Consider the following 24,567-nt stretch of genomic DNA (forward strand, 5'->3'; position numbering starts at 1 on the left):
GCCGCCTAATACCCCTTAATCATTCAAACATGCCATTAATTAGTCCAGTTAATTGATGACGATCAGACGAAACACATCAGCTAGCTAGATAACAAGATTTTAATGATTATAGAGTCTGAGGTAATATAATCAACAGTTTCTGAGGTAATATATAAGTCAATTAACAGTTTCTGAGGTAATATATAAGTCAACAGTTTCTGAGGTAATATAAGTCAACAGTTTCTGAGGTAATATATAAGTCAACAGTTTCTGAGGTAATATATAAGTCAACAGTTTCTGAGGTAATATATAAGTCAACAGTTTCTGAGGTAATATATAAGTCAACAGTTTCTGAGGTAATATAAGTCAACAGTTTCTGAGGTATTATATAAATCAACAGTTTCTGAGGTAATGTATAAGTCAACAGATTCTCACTTCCTAGGTACCCAGGAGTTTAGCCCTATTCTTAAGTAGTATTTTAGTTAAAGTATAGCTTCCCCTTGTTGAACACCTAGATCTTTCTCCCTGTACTTCAATCATGAGTCTCCATTCATATCTACGTGTATACTGGTTATGTTTGTCTGACACATTTGATCAGTTCTGATTTGAGATTATTATAGTGCACTTTTGCTTTCGTTTATCACTGTTTAATATTAGATATGGGGCGAACAGTATCAATTAAATTTTAGCCTATGTAATTCATACATTAATTGTATTCATTTGCATTTGCTTCGCAGTGGCCGAGTGGTTGAGAATTGTCTAGACATATTACCACAGGCCCCCCCAACTCTGGGTTGCGAGTTCGAATTCCGTGTGGAGCAGTTGCCAGGTAATAACTGCTGATCTGTGGTTTTTCTCTGGGTACTCTGGCTTTTCTCCACCAAAAAACCTAGCTGTTAATAAGATGTTAAACTAATAAAACCCAAACCGCTTTAATACAAGACAAAAATCTGGTGAGCGTTTATTGCTGATACTACAAAACAAAGACCAGCAGGTCAGTATCAACGCTATAACTTTTGGGGAAGACAAAATAAAAACAGGAAAAAGTGTTTTTATATTATATTGGATAAATATGTTGTGAACACTAGCTGGTATTCGCTGTAGTAGGTGTTTAAATCATTCACTACATTCAGTACCTACCACCGTACATGTACTCTAACGCGGACTAATTAATGCTTTATTTGTTTTAAAAATCTAGGAACTTGTTACCCTTTAGAATTATCTACCCATAAATTTCCGTCACAAGAATAATTGATACATACAGGCAATAAAGTAGATCATTTGCCTCACGCCGGAGTTAGATACATCATTACACTATCGTACAGTACGATCTTTTGTCTAACGCTCACCCATATTACCCCTAACAGTACATATAGCACCGCGACAACAAACAGTTCAAAGTAGTCAGATTTATACACTGTTTTTATACAACAGTGGCCGTTAGAACTTAGGCTACTTTCACACTGATACATTCTCTCATAGACTTTTAATACACATACCATCAAATAAGTAGAAATTAGAGTGTGTTTTTTTATTCCAAAAGACAATGAATTGGTCTAACTAACGGTACACGATACCACTACAGTACAATTGTTGTTTCTATGACTCCAGAATGCTGTACTCGTAGATCTTGATCTACACATCAGTACAATTTTACGGGTTTTATCTGAATCTATTCCAGACTAGGTAATAGTACAAACAACACATCAGTACAAATCTAGCTTCATGTCACCAGACATCGGAGACTGTTTAAAACTACAAGTTCTTTGTAATTAAAGTGCGATCCCACTGACATGCACTGTATATTTTATTTTTTGTTTATTTGTTTGGGTACTATTGACAGCCAATGACTGAATGACATGCCAGGTCTAGGAGGTTAAGAAAAACTGAAATACTCAGATAAAAAACCACAGAACTATAATATTAGTACCTGGAAGACATGACGACCTTGGATAGGTTTAGAATCTGCTACCTATAGGTAGAGATATGTAAGGACATCTTCATTTCTCGGTTACCTCAGATCTACCAGTCTCAATACTAGATATGATAATCAAGATTTTATGTGAATCTGACAAGGTTTTAAAAGCTATCAAGAAGATTTCAAGAATTTTGATACCAGATGGAGATAATAATAGAACAAATTAATGAACGGGTGAAAGAATGATGATCAGAAGAATAAACAAGAGGCCAAGAGGGCCTGTATCGCTCACCTGTTGTTGTTTTTTTTAAGTAATTATCACAAAGACTCTTATAGTTAGAAAAATTAGCAAAATTGACCCCACGATTTGTTCAATTTTTAATCCCAACCATACAATGATGCTATAGATACCATACGAATATGCTATCCTACATAGTAGCCTTAATTGACCGTTTTGGCCCCACACCTAAGGCCCCGGGGGTCAGCCCCATCATTTGTACAATTTTGAATCTCCAGCCTATAAGGAAGCTACCATTGCAATATGGGTGCTAGCTACCATTGCATTATGGGTGCTAGCTACCATTGCAGCTATACCACGCTTAGTTTCAGAGAAGAAGTTGTTTATATGGCAAAAGCCAAATTGACCCCTTTTGACCCCGCCCCTCAGGCTCCTAGGGGGTCAGCCCCATCATTTGTACAATTTTGAATCCCCACCCTATAAGGATGCTACCATTGCATTATGGGTGCTATTCCATGCTTAGTTTCAGAGAAGAAGTCGTTTATATGGCAAAAGCCAAATTGACCCCTTTTGACCCCGCCCCTCAGGCTCCTAGGGGGTCAGCCCCATCATTTGTACAATTTTCTGTCAGTAACCCATACGGATGCTACCAGTTAAATTTTGTTGAATTTCGACCAGCGGTTATGGAGAAGTCGATTGTTGACGGACAGATGGACGACAGATGACGGATGCCACAGTATATCACATCAGCTCACCTTGGTCCTTTAAACCAGGTGAGCTAAAAAGGGAAGAAAGTAAGCACGGAAGGAAGGATTTGACAGAATGACTAGTAAAGAAAGGACAGATGGATGGAAAGGCAGAGGTACATGTTATAACAAGCAATAATAAATTTCTTGCACAAAAAAGTTAATATCACAGATATTTTACCACAAGCCCTTTACTTCTTAGTTTTGAGTTTGAAATGTGAAAGTTATCAGAAAATGACCATAGGTCAGAGGTTTTTCTCAGGGTACTCTGACTTTCCTCCATCTCCAAATTCTGTCAAATTCTTAAAAGACCCTAATAAGGTGCCTTATATGTTAACCAAACTAATTGATATACAAGAGGTCACATAGATACATTAATATCACTTTCTTTTCTAAAGTACCCAATATTGTCATTGATTTTCCATCGACTATACACATCACTTTCTCAGGTGTACATTATGTCCATGGGTCTAATTTGTGTGTATGATAATCTGACCTGAGTTGTCTCCCTTCTATTGTAAAGTGGCTGTCATGGAAAAGACCTGAAGGAATAATATATAAACTAGAAAATCTAATACTATAAAGGTTGTCTGGACAAATTAGATATTATTCTGTCTTTTTGAAATCTGGAAGAGATATGGAACTATGTGACTGGGAGACATGATCAAAATGGTACAATATTTCCCTTCCATTCATTCCATAAAAGGGATATACAAAACTAGGAAGGCCTACATGTTTACCATAAATCCTCCACAACAACACCCAAATTTTTTTTACACTAATTACAATCCAAATTCTGTCAATGCCCATCTCTTCCCCCTATTACTGCATGATATGGGCATCAAATTGTGTTTTATTTTTTCCTTCTTTTCTAACTTTGTTTTTTTTTTTCTTTCTTTTGTTTTATTCCATCTTCTTTCCTAACTTTATTTTTTTCTTCTTTCCTAACTTTGTTTTTTTTTCTTCTTTCCAAACTTTTCTTCTTTCGTAACTTTGTTTTATTTGTTCTTCTGTGAACAGTAAGAGTTTCCTTTTGATGAAAACCCTATAGACCCACAACTATAGTGTAAACCATTAGGTGAGGCTGAAGAATACCTTCCTATATATGTATGGTACTATACAGAAAGTCCTGTTTTGTCTTGTGGAACATACTCACTGGAGTGTATGAAGTCTCAAACAATCAATAATAGTACAATATAATCAATAAACTCAGCTCATTTACATATAATTAATTCTCTACCTCACTAAAATTTTAATGAAACGGGAGAGTCTAGTACTCCCATGTGAATTAAACAGGTGAACCAAATCACCAAGGGAAATAACAACCTGTTACCCCTATCTACTGACATGAGATCTTCGATTTTACTCGTCTGGATCAATCTACTGATCTGTAGAGGGATATAAGGAAATTATGTAATTGAGATATTAAAAGCAATGAAGTGTACCTGTATAGTATTGACCACTGGTATCAGTTTCCATGGTAACAGAGTGTGATAATTCACACAAATTAATCAATAAGATATTCAGTATCGGGTTTTAAACACCGTTCACACTACTGGTAGGTGTTGTTGATATTCATTTCTCCCCATAATATGCTTATCAGTGTCTCAAGTTCTTCAGAATCTCAGGCCAAGCAGCAATAATTTTCTGCTTCTTGATCCTAGCTCTTACCTGGATTTTTTTTTCCATTAATAAATCATATAAAGTATATTAAAGCTATCAAAAAAAATTCAAATCTATCCAGTGATTGACAATATGTCAAATTTCAGCATGCACTCTATAATTTTGATGTCATAAAATTGCTAAAATCTACGTATTCGTGTCATATTACCAAAAGGTATCATACACCCTTATAAGTGTGCATGTCACAGAAAGGTAGCATACACCCTTAAGTCTTCATGTCACAGTAAGGTAGCATACACCTTTAAGTCCCCATATCACAGTAAGGTAACATACACCCTTAAGTCTCCATGTAACAGTAAGGTAGCATACACCCTTAAGTCTGCATACCACAGTAAGGTAACATACACCCTTAAGTCTGCATACCACAGTAAGGTAACATACACCCTTAAGTCTCCATGTCACAGTAAGGTAACATACACCCTTAAGTCTCCATGTCACAGTAAGGTAACATACACCCTTAAGTCTCCATGTCACAGTAAGGTAACATACACCCTTAAGTCTGCATACCACAGTAAGGTAGCATACACCCTTAAGTCTCCATGTAACAGTAAGATAACATACACCTTTAAGTCTCCATGTCACAGTAAGGTAACATACACCCTTAAGTCTCCATGTCACAGTAAGGTAACATACACCCTTAAGTCTCCATGTCACAGTAAGGTAACATACACCCTTAAGTCTCCATGTCACAGTAAGGTAACATACACCCTTAAGTCTCCATGTCACAGTAAGGTAACATACACCCTTAAGTCTCCATGTCACAGTAAGGTAACATACACCCTTAAGTCTCCATGTCACAGTAAGGTAACATACACCCTTAAGTCTCCATGTCACAGTAAGGTAATATACACCCTTAAGTTGATATGTCAAAGTAAGATAATATACACCCTTAAATCCCCATTTTAAAATCAGTATAATACCCTTTAAGCATAGGGTTGATACCTACATCTTATACAATTATTTAATGCATCAGTCAGGTATTATTAATTAAGTATATGAAAGTTGCTTTCATCGTTAATCCATCAGTTATGGAGTAGCCTTTATAAACTGCCTAAGGTGCCTTTACTACCGATTGATTATCTACATGATCACAACCTGATTACTTGGAATCTAACACTCTGATGGACTATTTAAAGTAATTACAAGTTATTATCATAGATAACGACTAGAAAGTCCACAGATGATGACTCAAGATTAACGATTGACAGTGGTGATAATGGAGGTGTACAATATAGTGTGTATGTAAGGGAATTCGGTTTGTATTAATTCCCTGTAGACTTTACTCTCACATCCATCCCTTGGTGTTTTGTCACCAGTACAGGTGAGAACTCTAATCTCCGACAGGTGTTGATCACGCTTGCTACCTACTGTAATGACCTAAATCTCTTTTCAGTAGTTGTATTTTAATGGTATCGATGGCGATAAATTGCAGAATATAATTTATTCTTAGATCTGTAACAGCTTTTTCTCCAGTTTACAGTAAAATGCATTAGAGTTATTGTGGCGCTACCTGGAGAAAGCTGATCCCCCCCCCCCCCCAACCAGCAGATGTCTCCCGCCCTTGAGCTGTCAACAAACCTCCCTGACATAGCAGATGTTGTCACATACAGGAGGAAATTTGGTCAACTGGATCCTGACAAAGTCAGCAGGGAGGATGAATTAGTGGACAAATGAACCCACGGACACATGAATACATGGACAGATGAATGCACATGACTATATTCTTCAGATTACCAAAGGCATGAGATAGAAATCAATTTCCAGATCAAAATTCATTATAGTTTCATATATGAATTTTTCCGCATAGAAATACCATTGGAAATTAAAATCCCTGGGTAATGCTCACAATTCAGTTCATGTTCTCGAGTAAATCATTAGTGATTAAAATGTGTCAAAATCCGAAATAGCGTAAACTTTATTTAAGTCATAAATGTTTTACATGTATTATAAGTAATTCTGTATAGAAACTCCATCCAAGAAAACGTATCTGTACATGTCCAATAATACAGATTTCTCTGAACAGTATTATGCTGTATTAGAATACATGAAGCAGATGATAACAGTATCCATGACCATGACTCGTCACAATGATCAGCTGTTACCAGTACTGATGTACATCCTACTACCATGATAAAGGTACATTAAATGTCTGTGATGTTGATAGAACAGCCTTAATTTGATCTAGCTATTTAGTCCTGCCTTATATGTTCAGCTGAGATGTGGCAGACGACAAATGATTGACGACTGGGAAATGATATTATTGACTATCAATTTTTCCTCTCTGTTATACTATCAGTTTAATTAATGATACATTACAGAATTAATATGATTGTTTATTAACCTGGTACTTATACCAACACATTATAGACATTTAACAAGTCATACATAATGTTGATTTAATAAAATCCTCACCTTAACCTCGCCATCGGAATATGTACAGGCTAATCCACCGTATTAGCCTAACTATTAAATCTGATAATAAATCTATACCTGTTTATTACAAAAATAATTAGTTCAATACATTTTTTCCAATAAACTTGACAGCAAGTTTACTGTATCAATTATACAGCTTCAGTGACAGAGCACTGATGATGATAAGTGATTTTAAAGTGCATGTCAGATTGACCTCTGGTGACCTTGACGTAGGGATTACCTGTCTGACGCCCACCTGTACAGGTATCCAGGTACAGAGGCTTATGTAATTAACACAATACCTAACTACTCATTAAATCATGCATTCCGTCATTAGAGAGGGTAATATTGTAAAATGGAGAGAGAATAGATGAAAGCCACATACAATGGTTTATAAGGCTATTACCTGTCAGAGTGTTTACCTGTGTAATTATCGTACAGCCACCGTAACAATAGCGCCAGTCTCCCCGACATACAACTGTCTCAGGACAAACCGGCTGACAATAACACACCACTCGATACCTAATCCATGTATCCGCCCCGCATCCTTTCTATAGGCAAGGAGATATAAACACAGCCGATTGTCTACAGAACAAAGACCGACAAAACACCAGCAAGAATTGGTCAATATTGTTTGATAGGTAGATATATAGACAACAATACGCTACAATTACCAATATATAGTGAATACTCTGGGACACTTACTAGCCTTATAGAACAATATAGGTAATACAGACGTCTACAACAGATCAATGACACATATAGAAATACACACAAAAAAACCCGCTATTATAGATTTGACAACCAGTCGATCGGAGAAAAAAGAAAATCAATTTATTTGGATGATGAGGTTTAAGTAGGTATATAAGTTTAATTTGTCACAGTTTTGAAACATTTACACCTTCAGGAATAGGTAGGAAATATCTGTATATAGAGTTATCATTGAAACCATTCAATTAGTTATAGTTACCATGGCAACTGTTATGTATTGGTCAACTGTTTGCCCTCAAGACCCCACCCTCAGTAAAGACCCATCTGTTTATGTGACCTAACCTAAAGGTGGTGTCAATAGTTAAAACCTTTTAACAAAATTCTTCTTCTGATACGACTGAATCTCTATACCCATCATTAGATCTCCCTCTGTGACCAAACTTACCAATAGATCTGTGTAATTGATTTGTTATATATACAGATGTCTATGATACATAGTATAATCTTGACATCTACCCACTTTACAACATTGTCATCTCCTTCACAATGCATCACAGTTTCAGTCGTTTGATATCGTCTGATGACACATTACGATTTCTAACGTGTTCTACAATAACATGTTTATATCCCTAATCTATACTATGTCTATCAAAGGCTTGTCATCTCAGCTAATCAACACGTAAAACAAATGTTTGATCCCATACTACCAGCAAAACTCAGTATGAATAACCAGTAATCAATAATGGCGTTAAATTAATGTGAGCACAAAATGAATAAAACTTTAACAAGTTTAAAAATAAAATTAAAAAAATGTTAAGGCATAGAAAAATGAATAGACCATGGCAATGTGCTATTTTTGCCGACAGTGAAAATATCTATTTGACAGTTAAGTGCTTGATTATTATTATCTTTTGACCAAGTATGAAAATGAGAATTGAAATTTATTGCTGATAAAACAATGACACTTTTCTTGTATAAACAACAGCTATTGTTTACACTACATCACCCACTATACAGAGATCCAGTTACAGGAGCTGCATGCTCTCTTAACAGACAAAACTGACGGCTATAGCAGGGAAAGAAAGAAGGCTGACAAAAAAAGAAAAGAAATTATGTGAGGAAGAGAAAGTCAGAAGAGGAAGGAAAATGAGAAATTCAGCATCATTTGTAAAGGAGATTCAGAAGAGAAATACAGTGTTAATTACTAGTTCTATCATTTTTACCTCATTATGAGCGTTATTTGTAGAGGAGAGATTCAGAGAAAAAAATACAGCATCATTTTAAAAGGAGAGATTCAGAAGAATATACAGCATCATTTATAGAGGATATATTCAGAAGAGAAATACAGCTTCATTTGTAGAGGAGAGATTCAGAAGAGAAATACAGTGTCATTTGTAGAGGAGAGATTCAGAAGAGAAATATGGCAAGATTTGTAGAGGAGAGATTCAGAAGAGAAATGCAGCGTTATTTGTAGAGGAGATATTCAGAAGAAAAATACAGCGTTATTTGTAAAGGAGAGATTCAGAAGAGAAATACAGCGTTATTTGTAAAGGAGAGATTCAGAAGAGAAATACAGCATGATTGTTTCCTCTCATTATGAAATGATTTAAAGGTTAAACGTGAACAAACCATTATTCTCTCCAAGAGATGACCATTTTCTCCAAGAAATGACCATTCTCTCCAAGAGATGACCATTCTCTCCAAGAGATGACCATTCTCTCCAAGAAATGACCATTCTCTCCAAGAAATGACCCTATGATTAAGTTTAAAGATCACTGATGATACTGAAGTCAACTTGCCAAGAAATTCTCCATACTGAGATTTAGTAAGGAGTACAGTAGACCTACCTGAGTGATATTGACCAATGTTGTACACTGTCCAGGTAAATCCTCATTACAGGTATGATACCTTAAAGTATTATCCGTGTTACAGGTATGAAACCTTAGTAAATCCTTGATAACTCAAATCCAACTGACCGTATCACCCAGGTAACAGGTGCATAGCAACACTTTTTAGTCAGAATCCAAATTTAAAATCCACTCAGACAAGGTATTCTCAGGTAACATGTGTTGTGTAGTCTGTCCAGACTTAAACATTTACAGCTACACAAGTTCAATATCCCCGTTAAATATCGGGTGACGTTTAGTACAGTCAGCCAATACCATGACTAGGATCAGCGTAAGGATAACTGTCAATATAACGGCAATGAAAGATTACCAAAGTCGTCAATAGTGTGTCCTAGAATTCGTCAATAATGTATCCGAGGAATCGTCAATACGGTATCAGAGCAATGTGGGCCACAGCTCAACACCTCTGTACACAGCTTCCAACCAAACTCTAATCTACGCTCCCTCTCTACATCAATTAGTCTGACTTAATGAAAGCGCTACATGGCACACTTGGGTCGCCGGAGCGTGCCACCTCTGGGTGAGGTCGGTGAAGCGTGGCCCGGTTTTTACTCTATAGGAGGTGTCCGAGACGCGGAGAAAATGATCCTGTTACACCAATAATCTGCCCTAAGGTAACAAAGAGGAGCCGTTAGATCGAAGCCAGGCGCTTCAACACATTCTATCACAGCAGTTGTTACTTGTATAAGCAAAGCTAAAGCAAACTGTTGGCTCTCTCTTACACTGAGGGGCTACTACAGAGTCTGGTAACATTGGAAACCTGTTAGGATCTACAGATCTAGAGACACATGTATGCTCAGTAATATCAGCAGGTATTAAAATATGCTACATGCAGACCAGGGATCTATAGATAGTATAGGGGCACAGTAGACAGGGTCAATCTGAGACAATACCACAGGATATACACAATACTCATATTACTTACCATGACTAGTTACTTAGCCTGATACTGTTCTACTGACTGGTTACTTAGCCTGATACTGTTATAATGTCTGGTCACTTAGCCTGATACTGTTCTAATGTCTGGTTACTTAGCCTGATACTGTTCTACTGACTGGTTACTTAGCCTGATACTGTTCTACTGACTGGTTACTTAGCCTGATACTGTTCTAATGTCTGGTCACTTAGCCTGATACTGTTCTAATGTCTGGTCACTTAGCCTGATACTGTTCTAATGTCTGGTCACTTAGCCTGATACTGTTCTAATGACTGGTTACTTAGCCTGATACTGTTCTAATGTCTGGTCACTTAGCCTGATACTGTTCTAATGTCTGGTTACTTAGCCTGATACTGTTCTACTGACTGGTTACTTAGCCTGATACTGTTCTACTGACTGGTTACTTAGCCTGATACTGTTCTACTGACTGGTTACTTAGCCTGATACTGTTCTACTGACTGGTTACTTAGCCTGATACTGTTCTACTGACTGTTTACTTAGCCTGATACTGTTCTACTGTCTGGTCACTTAGCCTGATGCTGTTCTACTGACTGTTTACTTAGCCTGATACTGTTCTAATGTCTGGTCACTTAGCCTGATGCTGTTCTAATGTCTGGTCACTTAGCCTGATACTGTTCTAATGTCTGGTCACTTAGCCTGATACTGTTCTAATGTCTGGTCACTTAGCCTGATACTGTTATAATGTCTGGTCACTTAGCCTGATGCTGTTCTAATGTCTGGTCACTTAGCCTGATACTGTTCTAATGTCTGGTTACTTAGCCTGATACTGTTCTACTGACTGGTTACTTAGCCTGATACTGTTCTACTGACTGGTTACTTAGCCTGATACTGTTATAATGTCTGGTCACTTAGCCTGATACTGTTTAAGTCTGGTTACTTAGCCTGATACTGTTCTACTGACTGGTTACTTAGCCTGATACTGTTCTACTGACTGGTTACTTAGCCTGATACTGTTCTACTGACTGGTTACTTAGCCTGATACTGTTCTACTGACTGGTTACTTAGCCTGATACTGTTCTACTGACTGGTTACTTAGCCTGATACTGTTCTACTGACTGGTTACTTAGCCTGATACTGTTCTACTGACTGGTTACTTAGCCTGTCTGATACTGACTGTTCTACTGATACTGCTGTTACTTAGCCTGATGCTGCTTCTTCTAATGACTGGTTACTTAGCCTGATACTGTTCTAATGTCTGGTCACTTAGCCTGATGCTGTTCTAATGTCTGGTCACTTAGCCTGATACTGTTCTAATGTCTGGTCACTTAGCCTTATGCTGCTTCTACTGACTGGTTACTTAGCCTGATACTGTTCTAATGTCTGGTCACTTAGCCTGATGCTGTTCTAATGACTGGTTACTTAGCCTGATACTGTTCTAATGTCTGGTCACTTAGCCTGATACTGTTCTAATGTCTGGTCACTTAGCCTGATACTGTTCTAATGTCTGGTCACTTAGCCTGATACTGTTCTAATGTCTGGTCACTTAGCCTGATGCTGCTTCTACTGACTGGTTACTTAGCCTGATACTGTTCTAATGTCTGGTCACTTAGCCTGATGCTACTTCTACTGACTGGTTACTTAGCCTGATACTGTTCTAATGTCTGGTCACTTAGCCTGATGCTGCTTCTACTGACTGGTTACTTAGCCTGATACTGTTCTAATGTCTGGTCACTTTCTAATGTCTGGTCACTTAGCCTGATACTGTTCTAATGTCTGGTCACTTAGCCTGATGCTGTTCTACTGACTGGTTACTTAGCCTGATACTGTTCTAATGTCTGGTCACTTAGCCTGATGCTGTTCTACTGACTGGTTACTTAGCCTGATGCTGTTCTAATGTCTGGTTACTTAGCCTGATGCTGTTCTAATGACTGGTTACTTAGCCTGATACTGTTCTAATGTCTGGTCACTTAGCCTGATACTGTTCTAATGTCTGGTCACTTAGCCTGATGTTCTAATTCTGGTACTTAGCCTGTCTGGTCACTTAGCCTGATGCTGCTTCTACTGACTGGTTACTTAGCCTGATCCTGCTTCTACTGACTGGTTACTTAGCCTGATACTGTTCTAATGTCTGGTCACTTAGCCTGATGCTGTTCTAATGACTGGTTACTTAGCCTGATACTGTTCTAATGTCTGGTCACTTAGCCTGATGCTGCTTCTACTGACTGGTTACTTAGCCTGATACTGTTCTAATGTCTGGTCACTTAGCCTGATACTGTTATAATGTCTGGTCACTTAGCCTGATACTGTTCTAATGACTGGTTACTTAGCCTGATACTGTTCTACTGACTGGTTACTTAGCCTGATACTGTTCTACTGACTGGTTACTTAGCCTGATACTGTTCTACTGACTGGTTACTTAGCCTGATGCTGTTCTAATGACTGGTTACTTAGCCTGATGCTGTTCTACTGACTGGTTACTTAGCCTGATACTGTTCTAATGACTGGTTACTTAGCCTGATGCTGCTTCTACTGACTGGTTACTTAGCCTGATGCTGCTTCTACTGACGGTTACTTAGCCTGATACTGTTCTAATGTCTGGTCACTTAGCCTGATGCTGTTCTAATGTCTGGTCACTTAGCCTGATACTGTTCTAATGTCTGGTCACTTAGCCTGATACTGTTCTAATGTCTGGTCACTTAGCCTGATACTGTTCTAATGTCTGGTCACTTAGCCTGATGCTGTTCTAATGTCTGGTCACTTAGCCTGATACTGTTCTAATGTCTGGTCACTTAGCCTGATGCTGTTCTACTGACTGGTCACTTAGCCTGATGCTGTTCTAATGTCTGGTTACTTAGCCTGATGCTGCTTCTACTAACTGGTCACTTAGCCTGATGCTGCTTCTACTGACTGGTTACTTAGCCTGATACTGTTCTAATGTCTGGTCACTTAGCCTGATGCTGCTTCTACTGACTGGTTACTTAGCCTGATACTGTTCTAATGTCTGGTCACTAAGCCTGATGCTAATTCTACTGACTGGTTACTTAGTCTGATACTGTTCTAATGTCTGGTCACTTAGCCTGATTCTGTTCTAATGTCTGGTCACTTAGCCTGATGCTGCTTCTACTGACTGGTTACTTAGCCTGATGCTGCTTCTACTGACTGGTTACTTAGCCTGATACTGTTCTAATGTCTGGTTACTTAGCCTGATACTGTTATAATGTCTGGTCACTTAGCCTGATTCTGTTCTAATGTCTGGTCACTTAGCCTGATGCTGCTTCTACTGACTGGTTACTTAGCCTGATACTGTTCTAATGTCTGGTCACTTAGCCTGATACTGTTCTAATGTCTGGTCACTTAGCCTGATACTGTTCTAATGTCTGGTCACTTAGCCTGATACTGTTCTAATGTCTGGTCACTTAGCCTGATACTGTTCTAATGTCTGGTCACTTAGCCTGATACTGTTCTAATGTCTGGTCACTTAGCCTGATACTGTTCTAATGTCTGGTCACTTAGCCTGATACTGTTCTAATGTCTGGTTACTTAGCCTGATACTGTTCTAATGTCTGGTCACTTAGCCTGATTCTGTTCTAATGTCTGGTCACTTAGCCTGATACTGCTTCTACTGACTGGTTACTTAGCCTGATGCTGCTTCTACTGACTGGTTACTTAGCCTGATGCTGTTCTAATGACTGGTTACTTAGCCTGATACTGTTCTAATGTCTGGTCACTTAGCCTGATTCTGTTCTAATGTCTGGTCACTTAGCCTGATACTGCTTCTATACTGACTGGTCACTTAGCCTGATACTGTTCTAATGTCTGGTCACTTAGCCTGATACTGTTCTAATGTCTGGTCACTTAGCCTGATACTGTTCTAATGTCTGGTCACTTAGCCTGATACTGTTCTAATGTCTGGTCACTTAGCCTGATACTGTTCTAATGTCTGGTCACTTAGCCTGATACTGTTCTAATGTCTGGTCACTTAGCCTGATACTGTCTTCTAATGTCTGGTCACTTAGCCTGGTACTGTTCTAATGTCTGGTCACTTAGCCTGATGCTGTTCTAATGACTGGTTACTTAGCCTGATACTGTTCTAATGACTGGTTACTTAGCCTGATGCTGTTCTAATGACTGGTTACTTAGCCTGATACTGTTCTAATGTCTGGTCACTTAGCCTGATACTGTTCTAATGTCTGAGTCACTTAGCCTGATACTGTTCTAATGTCTGGTCACTTAGCTGATACTGTTCTAATGTCTGGTCACTTAGCCTGATACTGCTTCTACTGACTGGTTACTTAGCCTGATACTGTTCTAATGTCTGGTCACTTAGCCTGATACTGTTCTAATGTCTGGTCACTTAGCCTGATACTGTTCTAATGTCTGGTCACTTAGCCTGATACTGTTCTAATGTCTGGTTACTTAGCCTGATGCTGCTTCTACTGACTGGTTACTTAGCCTGATGCTGTTCTACTGACTGGTTACTTAGCCTGATACTGTTCTAATGTCTGGTTACTTAGCCTGATACTGTTCTAATGTCTGGTTACTTAGCCTGATACTGTTATAATGTCTGGTTACTTAGCCTGATACTGTTCTAATGTCTGGTTACTTAGCCTGATGCTATTCTACTGACTGGTTACTTAGCCTGATATGTCTAGTGTCTGATACTGTCTGATGTTACTTTAGCCTGATGCACCTGTTCTAATGTCTGGTCACTTAGCCTGATGCTGCTTCTACTGTCTGGTTACTTAGCCTGATGCTGTTCTATGTCTGGTTACTTAGCCTGATACTGTTCTACTGACTGGTTACTTAGCCTGATACTGTTCTAATGTCTGGTTACTTAGCCTGATGCTGCTTCTACTGACTGGTTACTTAGCCTGATGCTGTTCTAATGTCTGGTTACTTAGCCTGATGCTGTTTTCTATGTCTGGTTACTTAGCCTGATGCTGCTCTACTGACTGGTTACTTAGCCTGACTGTTTAATGTCTGGTTACTTAGCCTGATGCTGCTTCTACTGACTGGTTACTTAGCCTGATGCTGCTTCTACTGACTGGTTACTTAGCCTGATGCTGCTTCTACTGACTGGTTACTTAGCCTGATGCTGTTCTAATGACTGGTTACTTAGCCTGATACTGTTCTACTGACTGGTCACTTAGCCTGATGCTGCTTCTACTGACTGGTTACTTAGCCTGATGCTGCTTCTACTGACTGGTTACTTAGCCTGATGCTACTTCTACTGACTGGTTACTTAGCCTGATGCTGCTTCTACTGACTGGTTACTTAGCCTGATGCTGCTTCTACTAACTGGTTACTTAGTCTGATGCTGTTCTACTGACTGGTTACTTAGCCTGATGCTGCTTCTACTGACTGGTTACTTAGCCTGATGCTGCTTCTACTGACTGGTTACTTAGCCTGATGCTGCTTCTACTAACTGGTTACTTAGTCTGATGCTGTTCTACTGACTGGTTACTTAGCCTGATGCTGCTTCTACTGACTGGTTACTTAGCCTGATGCTGCTTCTACTGACTGGTTACTTAGCCTGATGCTGCTTCTACTGACTGGTTACTTAGTCTGATGCTGTTCTACTGACTGGTTACTTAGCCTGATGCTGCTTCTACTGACTGGTTACTTAGCCTGATGCTGCTTCTACTGACTGGTTACTTAGCCTGATGCTGCTTCTACTGACTGGTTACTTAGCCTGATGCTGCTTCTACTGACTGGTTACTTAGCCTGATGCTGCTTCTACTGACTGGTTACTTAGTCTGATGCTGTTCTACTGACTGGTTACTTAGCCTGATGCTGCTTCTACTAACTGGTTACTTAGTCTGACTGGTTACTTAGCCTGATTGCTTCTACTGACTGGTTACTTAGTCTGATGCTGCTTCTACTGACTGGTTACTTAGCCTGATGCTACTTCTACTGACTGGTTACTTAGCCTGATGCTGCTTCTACTGAACTGGTTACTTAGCCTGATGCTGCTTCTACTGACTGGTTACTTAGCCTGATGCTGCTTCTACTGACTGGTTACTTAGCCTGATGCTGCTTCTACTGACTGGTTACTTAGCCTGATGCTGCTTCTACTGACTGGTTACTTAGCCTGATGCTGCTTCTACTAACTGGTTACTTAGCCTGATGCTGCTTCTACTGACTGGTTACTTAGTCTGATGCTGCTTCTACTGACTGGTTACTTAGCCTGATGCTGCTTCTACTGACTGGTTACTTAGCCTGATGCTGCTTCTACTGACTGGTTACTTAGCCTGATGCTGCTTCTACTAACTGGTTACTTAGTCTGATGCTGTTCTACTGACTGGTTACTTAGTCTGATGCTGTTCTACTGACTGGTTACTTAGCCTGATGCTGCTTCTACTAACTGGTTTCTTAACCTGATGCTGCTTCTACTGACTGGTTACTTAGCCTGATGCTGTTCTATGAATACTACAGTAATATTCGCCAGCACATTAACACCAGAGATGGGTAACAATACAGACAGTTTTATTGTGGTGTCTAAGTGACCAGTCCAAAGGATCATATCAATGGTTATTAATTCTGAGAGATTGCCAATACAATGTTATTGTAACACTGCCTGGTCAATACTGATACAATAACTGGACAGTCAGCTGTTGTCGTAAAACTCAAGGCCTGCAATATGGTCAGCAAGGCCACCAATGTGTGAGCTCATTTAAATTCAATATCTTGATTGAGGTGTCAACATTTTGGCACAAGTTTAATTTGTATCATTGATTATACATTTATAAGTAAGAGGCATAAAGTGCCATTACCTACAATCTCTACGGTTTAGCTTTGGCTAAATTTATTTCATCTGGTAAAAATCATATTATCAAAGATTTTGTCTTGTAGATCTACTTCCTACAGCATAGCATGAAATCAGATTTAATGAAAATCCATTCCATATGAAAGGTTACTGCTGTATATTTATTTTTTGCTGTAGAAAATCCATGCATCCTTTAGATAAGATAGCTGCATACAATTTTAGCCTATGACACAGTGATATAAGCTTACCATTATCAATCATTATCCATGGATGATAGGTACTTTAGACTTTCTTCGCCATTCCTATTATCCATCACTTGACCATTCACTATCCACTGGTCAGTGTTGATTCAGTGAGTCATGATAAAAACACGAAATTTGACAACCAATGTCCAAACCAATAATTTATTGACCACCTGTATATCCAGCCACTAGGGAAAATCTGTTCAGGAATGGTGAGAGCCTTTCAGAATCAGGGAGAAAAAAATTGATGCATATTCACACATGTGGGTATCCTGTGGGTATTTTTCATTACGCCTTTCAGTCGTGGTAATTTCATCATCATCATTGTTGATGTTGTATCCCTGCTGCCTGTTCCACTCCTGGACATTGTAGCCTAAAGCCAGTGGTCAGTCTGACTCTTGTAATGGTCAGTAATCAAATCTCATTGCTAGGATATTGTCTCTAACAATAAAATCTGGTCGCACCAATGTCCAGTTTGATGACCCTGCATGGCCACCGACATGTATGACCATGGTCAATCATATAATGGCTACAATGTCATTGATTATTCAGACAGAAGGATTGTACCATTCGAGGAACAATTTGTACCAATACTGAGAGAATTTGTACCAATGCTGAGAGAATTTGAACCAATGCTAGGAACTATTTGTACCAATGCTGAGAGAATTTGAACCAATGCTGAAAGAATCTGAACCAATGCTGAGAGAATTTGAACTAATGCTGAGAGAATTTGAACCAATGCTGAGAGAGAATTTGTACCAATGCTGAGAGAATTTGAACAAATGCTGAAAGAATCTGAACCAATGCTGAAAGAATTTGTACCAAATAATGCTGAGAGAATTTGTACCAATTTATGCTGAGATAATTTAATGCACCAAATCTCGGAGAATTTGTACCAATGCTGAGTGAATTGGTACCAAATAATGCTGAGTGAATTTGTATCAATTTATGCAAAGATAATTTGTACCAAAATTGAGAGAATTTGTACCAATGCTGAGAGAATTTGTGCCAATGCTGAGAGAATTTGTAACAGTACTGAGAGAATTTGTACCAATGCTGAGAAAATGGGTACCAAATAATACTGAGAGAATTTGTGCCAATGCTGAGAGAATTTGTAACAGTACTGAGAGAATTTGTACCAATGCTGAGAAAATGGGTACCAAATAATGCTGAGAAAATGTGTACCAAATAATACTGAGATAATTTGCACCAAAACTGAGAGAATCTGTACCAAAGAATACTGAGAGATTTACAACAATTAATGCTGAGAGAATTTGTACCATATGAGAGGGGTCATTTCTTAGAAGCTGAGAGATGAGGACCACTTCCTAAGTCTACTTTTATTGATGGCTGAGAAATTTCCCAGCACCATACAATACTGTCTGATATTATGTAACTGGAGAACTTCATTGGTCTGGAATTGGAAATTGTCATCAGGTTTTCCAAGGTCAGCATTTAACATTATCCTCATTTGTTTCTATTACGGGAAATTATTCTTAATTTTCAGAAGTTTGTTCACGGCCACATTAATTAAGTTTAACTGTATTAGAGGAAATTTATAAAGATTACACAAGATCCATTGGGGTCCCTTCATGCATGGCCAATAGTTGATTATCTCCCTTACTTTTATAAAGGGATCATTAGAGGATAGAATTACCTCCCTTAGTAAAATAAATCTTAAAAACCTAAAAGGGATGCCATAAAAAGATAGTAGCGAATCCAAGAAATCATTGATGTTTCATGAGTACAAAATAAAAATTGCTATCATTAACAATTTATTTAAGGATTAGAACAGATTTTGTTTCGTGTATCTCTAAATGAGTCTATCATGAAGTGACGATTCACAATTAATTTATTTGCATTGTTAAATTAGTTTATCAATTGATCTATTTTTCATTTACAGTAAACGTCCATTTTTTATGCGTTTTCTTCCGACTACCACTCATGCCTGCTGATTTAGGGTTAGTGTTGGAGCTCTTTAATGAGAAAACGTAGCCAATAACATAAATCGGTGTGACAAAATGTCCAATTTTCCCAATAATAGATCAATTTTGCTAGTCTCTAACTCTACAATTTCCTTCTTCATCTTAAAAACTAACTCAGTTGCTGGCATTGTTTTTCTCTCATATTATTCTTGTTCACTTTAGAAAGACTCTTCTGATTGTTTTGTCAACACAACTCTTTTTCTTGATCCTTACAAGCTTAGCAACTTATTGATATTCTGTCAAAAACTGACAAATGAAAATCTCATTTTTACAAACAATTCCACATTGTTCCCTATTATATAAAATTACTCAGCAAATCTCTCTTATTGATGTAACGCCACAGTTGTCTCCACTTGTATCAGTGTATCTCCATTTCACCAGCCCTATTAAAACAGTTCTCTCCCTTTATTAGATCTCCCCACAATTGTCTCCTCTTGTTTCAGTGTATCTCCACTTGACCAGCCCATTACCACAGTTCTCTCCCTTAATTTCATTCCCCCACAGTTGTCTCCCCTTTTTTCAGTGTATCTCCACTTGACCAGCCTATCACCACAGTTCTCTCCCTTTATTTCATTCCCCCACAGTTGTCTCCCCTTGTTTCAGTGTATCTCCACTTTTGACCAGCCTATCACCACAGTTCTCTCCCTTTATTTCATTCCCCCACAGTTGTCTCCACTTGCGTCAGTGTATCTCCACTTGACCAGCCTATCACCACAGTTCTCTCCCTTTATTTCATTCCCCCATATCTCCACTTGACCAGCCTATCACCACAGTTCTCTCCCTTTATTTCATTCCCCCACAGTTGTCTCCACTTGCGTCAGTGTATCTCCACTTGACCAGCCTCTATCAGCCCCTAATGATATCACTAAGTGTGTTACAATTATTCAGCAATAAACCTAATGGCTTCTATTCAATAGTGCTAAAGTCAGGGTAATAAAGTGTCCAGACTGAACCAGAATAGTTCTGTCCAGTTTCAATAGGGTATTTAAGTGACCAGTGGCTGAAGTGGGTAGTGGACAGAACAGACTGACCAGTGACAGCGCTAGAATGACTAGGTCATCAATGTCCACTTTGATTCCATAAATAATGTTTGCAATTTTTCCAGCGTGACAATTTTTCCATCTGAGAAGCAATTATCAATTTCTTCAATATCTGGTGGAAATATTGAAAACGAAGTAAATGTTGGTTTTTATTTTATTGCTTTGTTATAGACGAAAGAAAAAATTTGTTTTACATATCCCTGTTATTCCAGTAAGTCTCTTCCAGCAATCCCTATCACCATACACCACTTACTATAACAGGGTTGATATTTTCACATTTTCAGAGTACATTATTATGATCAGGATAATTATATCAGCAAAAAAAAATGAGAAATAGTTAACTTACATATACCCTGAGAGTCAGATCTCAAAAATTTAAAAACGTTAAAATAATAATTTCTTATTTTTACTTAAAATAGTAAACATTTTGAGCCACCTATATAACAGGTTCTATGTTACTTTGTGATGTGATCAAAATAGTCTATGTTTATGGCATCAAAGGGTTTTAAAAGTGTTGGGAACAATTGTATTACAATCTATATAGCAGAGGTAGTATGCAAAGGTAATTAGAGAGAGCATTCTATATCATATTGTGTGTGATATAGACAAAGAACACTGAATAACTAAGTCATAGTGATATAAACAGGACATGTTAACGGTGCCACTGATGTTGACATTCGCCTACAGAACTACTATCCACATGTTGTATATAAAACAGACAAAGAACATGGAGTAACAAACATGGAGGGATATAAACCTGACTTGTTAACAGTACCACGGGGACATTGTCTGAAGGCATAGTCACTGCTGCCCCTATTGTCCCACACCTATAAAAAACGTCCATTACCACCGGGAAATATAAAATGGTATTAGATATAGACAACTACTGGACGGACAACTACTGGTACGATTCAAGCAGACACACAGATAGAGTACCATAGTTATTTATCAGGGATGAGGGAGGAATGTGTATATCAGGGATGATTGAGGATTGTGTCTATCAGGGATGAAGGTGGAATGTGTTTATCAGGGATGAAGGTGGAATGTGTTTATCAGGGATGAAGGTGGGATGTGTATATCAGGGCTGAAGGTGGAATGTGTATATCAGGGATGAAGGAGGAATGTGTATATCAGGGATGATTGAGGATTGTGTTTATCAGGGATGAAGGTGGAATGTGTTTATTAGGGATGAAGGAGGAATGTGTATATCAGGGATGAAGGACGAATGTGTATATCAGGGATGAGAGAAGAATGTGTATATCAGGGATGAGGAGGATGGAATGTGTTTATCAGGGATGAGGGTGGAATGTATTTATCAGGGATGAAGGTGAAATGTGTTTATCAGGAATGCAGGTGGAATGTGTATATCGGGGATGAGGGTGGAATGTGTATATCAGGAATGAGGAGGATGGAATGTGTATATCAGGGATGAGGGTGGAATGTGTTTATCAGGTATGTGGGTGGAATGTGTTTATCAGTGATGAGGGTGGAATGTGGATATCAGGGATGCAGGTGGGATGTGTATATCAGGGATGAGGATGGAACGTGTTCAGCAGGAATGAGGGTTGAACGTGTTAATCAGGGATGAGTGTGAAATGTGTATATCAGGGATGAGGAAGGAATGTGTTTATCAGTGATGAAAGAGGAATGTGTATATCAGTGATGAAGAAGGAATGTGTATATCAGGGATGAGGGTGGAATGTGTATATCAGGGATGGGAAAGGAAGGTGTATATCAAGGATGAGTGTGGAATGTTTATATCAGGGATGAGGTTGGAATGTGTATATCAGGGAAGATGGAGGAATGTGTATATCAGTGATGAAAGAGGAATGTGTATATCAGTGATGAAAGAGGAATGTGTATATCAGGGATGAGGAAGGAAAATGTAAATCAGGGATGGGGAAGAAATGTGTATATCAGGGATGAAGGTGGAATGTGAATATCAGGGATGAGCAAGAAATGTGTATATCAGTGATGAGGGATGAGTTTGTATATCAGGGATGAGGAGGATGAAATGTGTATATCAGGGATGAGAGTGGAATGTGTAAATTGAGAGTGAAGGTGGAATGTGTATATCAGGGATGAAGCTGGAATGTGTATTTCAGGGATGAGGATGGAATGTTTTTATCAGGGATGAGACTGGAACGTGTTTATCAGGGATGAGGCTGGAAAGTGTTTATCAGGGATGAAAGAGGAATGTGTATATCAGGGATGATAGAGGAATGTGTATATCAGGGATGAGATTGGAATGTTTTTATCAGGGATGAGGGTGGATTGTGTTTATCAGGGATGAGGGTGGAATGTGTTTATCAGGGATGAGGGTGGAATGTGTATATCGGGGATGAGGGTGGAATGTGTATATCAGGAATGAGGAGTATGGAATGTGAATATCAGGGATGAGGGTGGAATGTGTTTATCAGGGATGAAAGAGGAATGTGTATATCAGGGATGATAGAGGAATGTGTATATCAGGAATGAGACTGGAATGTGTTTATCAGGGATGAGGGTGGAATGTGTTTATCAGGGATGAAGGTGAAATGTGTATATCAGGAATGAAGGTGGAATGTGTATATCGGGGATGAGGGTGGAATGTGAATATCAGGGATGAGGGTGGAATGTGTTTATCAGTGATGAAAGAGGAATGTGTATATCAGGGATGATAGAGGAATGTGTATATCAGGAATGAGACTGGAATGTGTTTATCAGGGATGAGGGTGGAATGTGTTTATCAGGGATGAGGGTGGAATGTGTATATCAGGGATGAGGAAGAAATGTGTTTATCAGGGTTGAGGGTGGAATGTGTTTATCAGGGATGAGAGTGGAATGTGTTTATCAGGGATGAGGGAGGAATATGTTTATCAGGGATGAGGGTGGAATGTGTATATCAGGGATGAGGTTGGAATGTGTTTATCAGGGATGAGGGTGGAATGTGTTTATCAGGGATGAGGAAGGAATGTGTTTATTCAGTGATGAAAGAGGAATGTGTATATCAGTGATGAAGAAGGAATGTGTATATCAGGGATGAGGGTGGAATGTGTATATCAGGGATGGAAAGGAAGGTGTATATCAAGGATGAGTGTGGAATGTTTATATCAGGGATGAGGTTGGAATGTGTATATCAGGGAAGATGGAGGAATGTGTATATCAGTGATGAAAGAGGAATGTGTATATCAGTGATGAAAGAGGAATGTGTATATCAGGGATGAGGAAGGAAAATGTAAATCAGGGATGGGAAGAAATGTGTATATCAGGGATGAAGGTGGAATGTGAATATCAGGGATGAGCAAGAAATGTGTATATCAGTGATGAGGGATGAGTTTGTATATCAGGGATGAGGAGGATGAAATGTGTATATCAGGGATGAGAGTGGAATGTGTAAATTGAGAGTGAAGGTGGAATGTGTATATCAGGGATGAAGCTGGAATGTGTATTTCAGGGATGAGGATGGAATGTTTTTATCAGGGATGAGACTGGAACGTGTTTATCAGGGATGAGGCTGGAAAGTGTTTATCAGGGATGAAAGAGGAATGTGTATATCAGGGATGATAGAGGAATGTGTATATCAGGGATGAGATTGGAATGTTTTTATCAGGGATGAGGGTGGATTGTGTTTATCAGGGATGAGGGTGGAATGTGTTTATCAGGGATGAGGGTGGAATGTGTATATCGGGGATGAGGGTGGAATGTGTATATCAGGAATGAGGAGTATGGAATGTGAATATCAGGGATGAGGGTGGAATGTGTTTATCAGGGATGAAAGAGGAATGTGTATATCAGGGATGATAGAGGAATGTGTATATCAGGAATGAGACTGGAATGTGTTTATCAGGGATGAGGGTGGAATGTGTTTATCAGGGATGAAGGTGAAATGTGTATATCAGGAATGAAGGTGGAATGTGTATATCAGGGATGAGGGTGGAATGTGTTTATCAGGGATGAGGGTGGAATGTGTTTATCAGGGATGAGGGTGGAATGTGTTTATCAGTGATGAAAGAGGAATGTGTATATCAGGGATGATAGAGGAATGTGTATATCAGGAATG

General features: G+C 38.7%; 1 protein-coding gene across 4 annotated transcripts in view; it reads right to left on the minus strand.

The window, feature by feature from the left end:
- The window catches only part of LOC138317611 (kin of IRRE-like protein 1), a 224,807-nt gene that overhangs the window by 105,196 nt on the left and 95,044 nt on the right, over positions 1-24,567 (minus strand). For 2 of the 4 annotated variants that reach the window (XM_069259395.1, XM_069259393.1), the window contains exon 1: positions 9,535-10,173. The exons of 1 other annotated variant lie outside the window; for it this stretch is intronic. The gene's annotated coding sequence lies outside the window, so the exon portion shown is untranslated. Of the gene's footprint in view, positions 1-9,534; positions 10,174-24,567 lie in introns of those variants that run through there. One more of the 4 variants, XM_069259398.1, reaches the window with a different exon arrangement.

This window comes from Argopecten irradians, chromosome 3 (genome assembly GCF_041381155.1).
Source record: "Argopecten irradians isolate NY chromosome 3, Ai_NY, whole genome shotgun sequence".
NCBI classification, from domain to species: domain Eukaryota; kingdom Metazoa; phylum Mollusca; class Bivalvia; order Pectinida; family Pectinidae; genus Argopecten; species Argopecten irradians.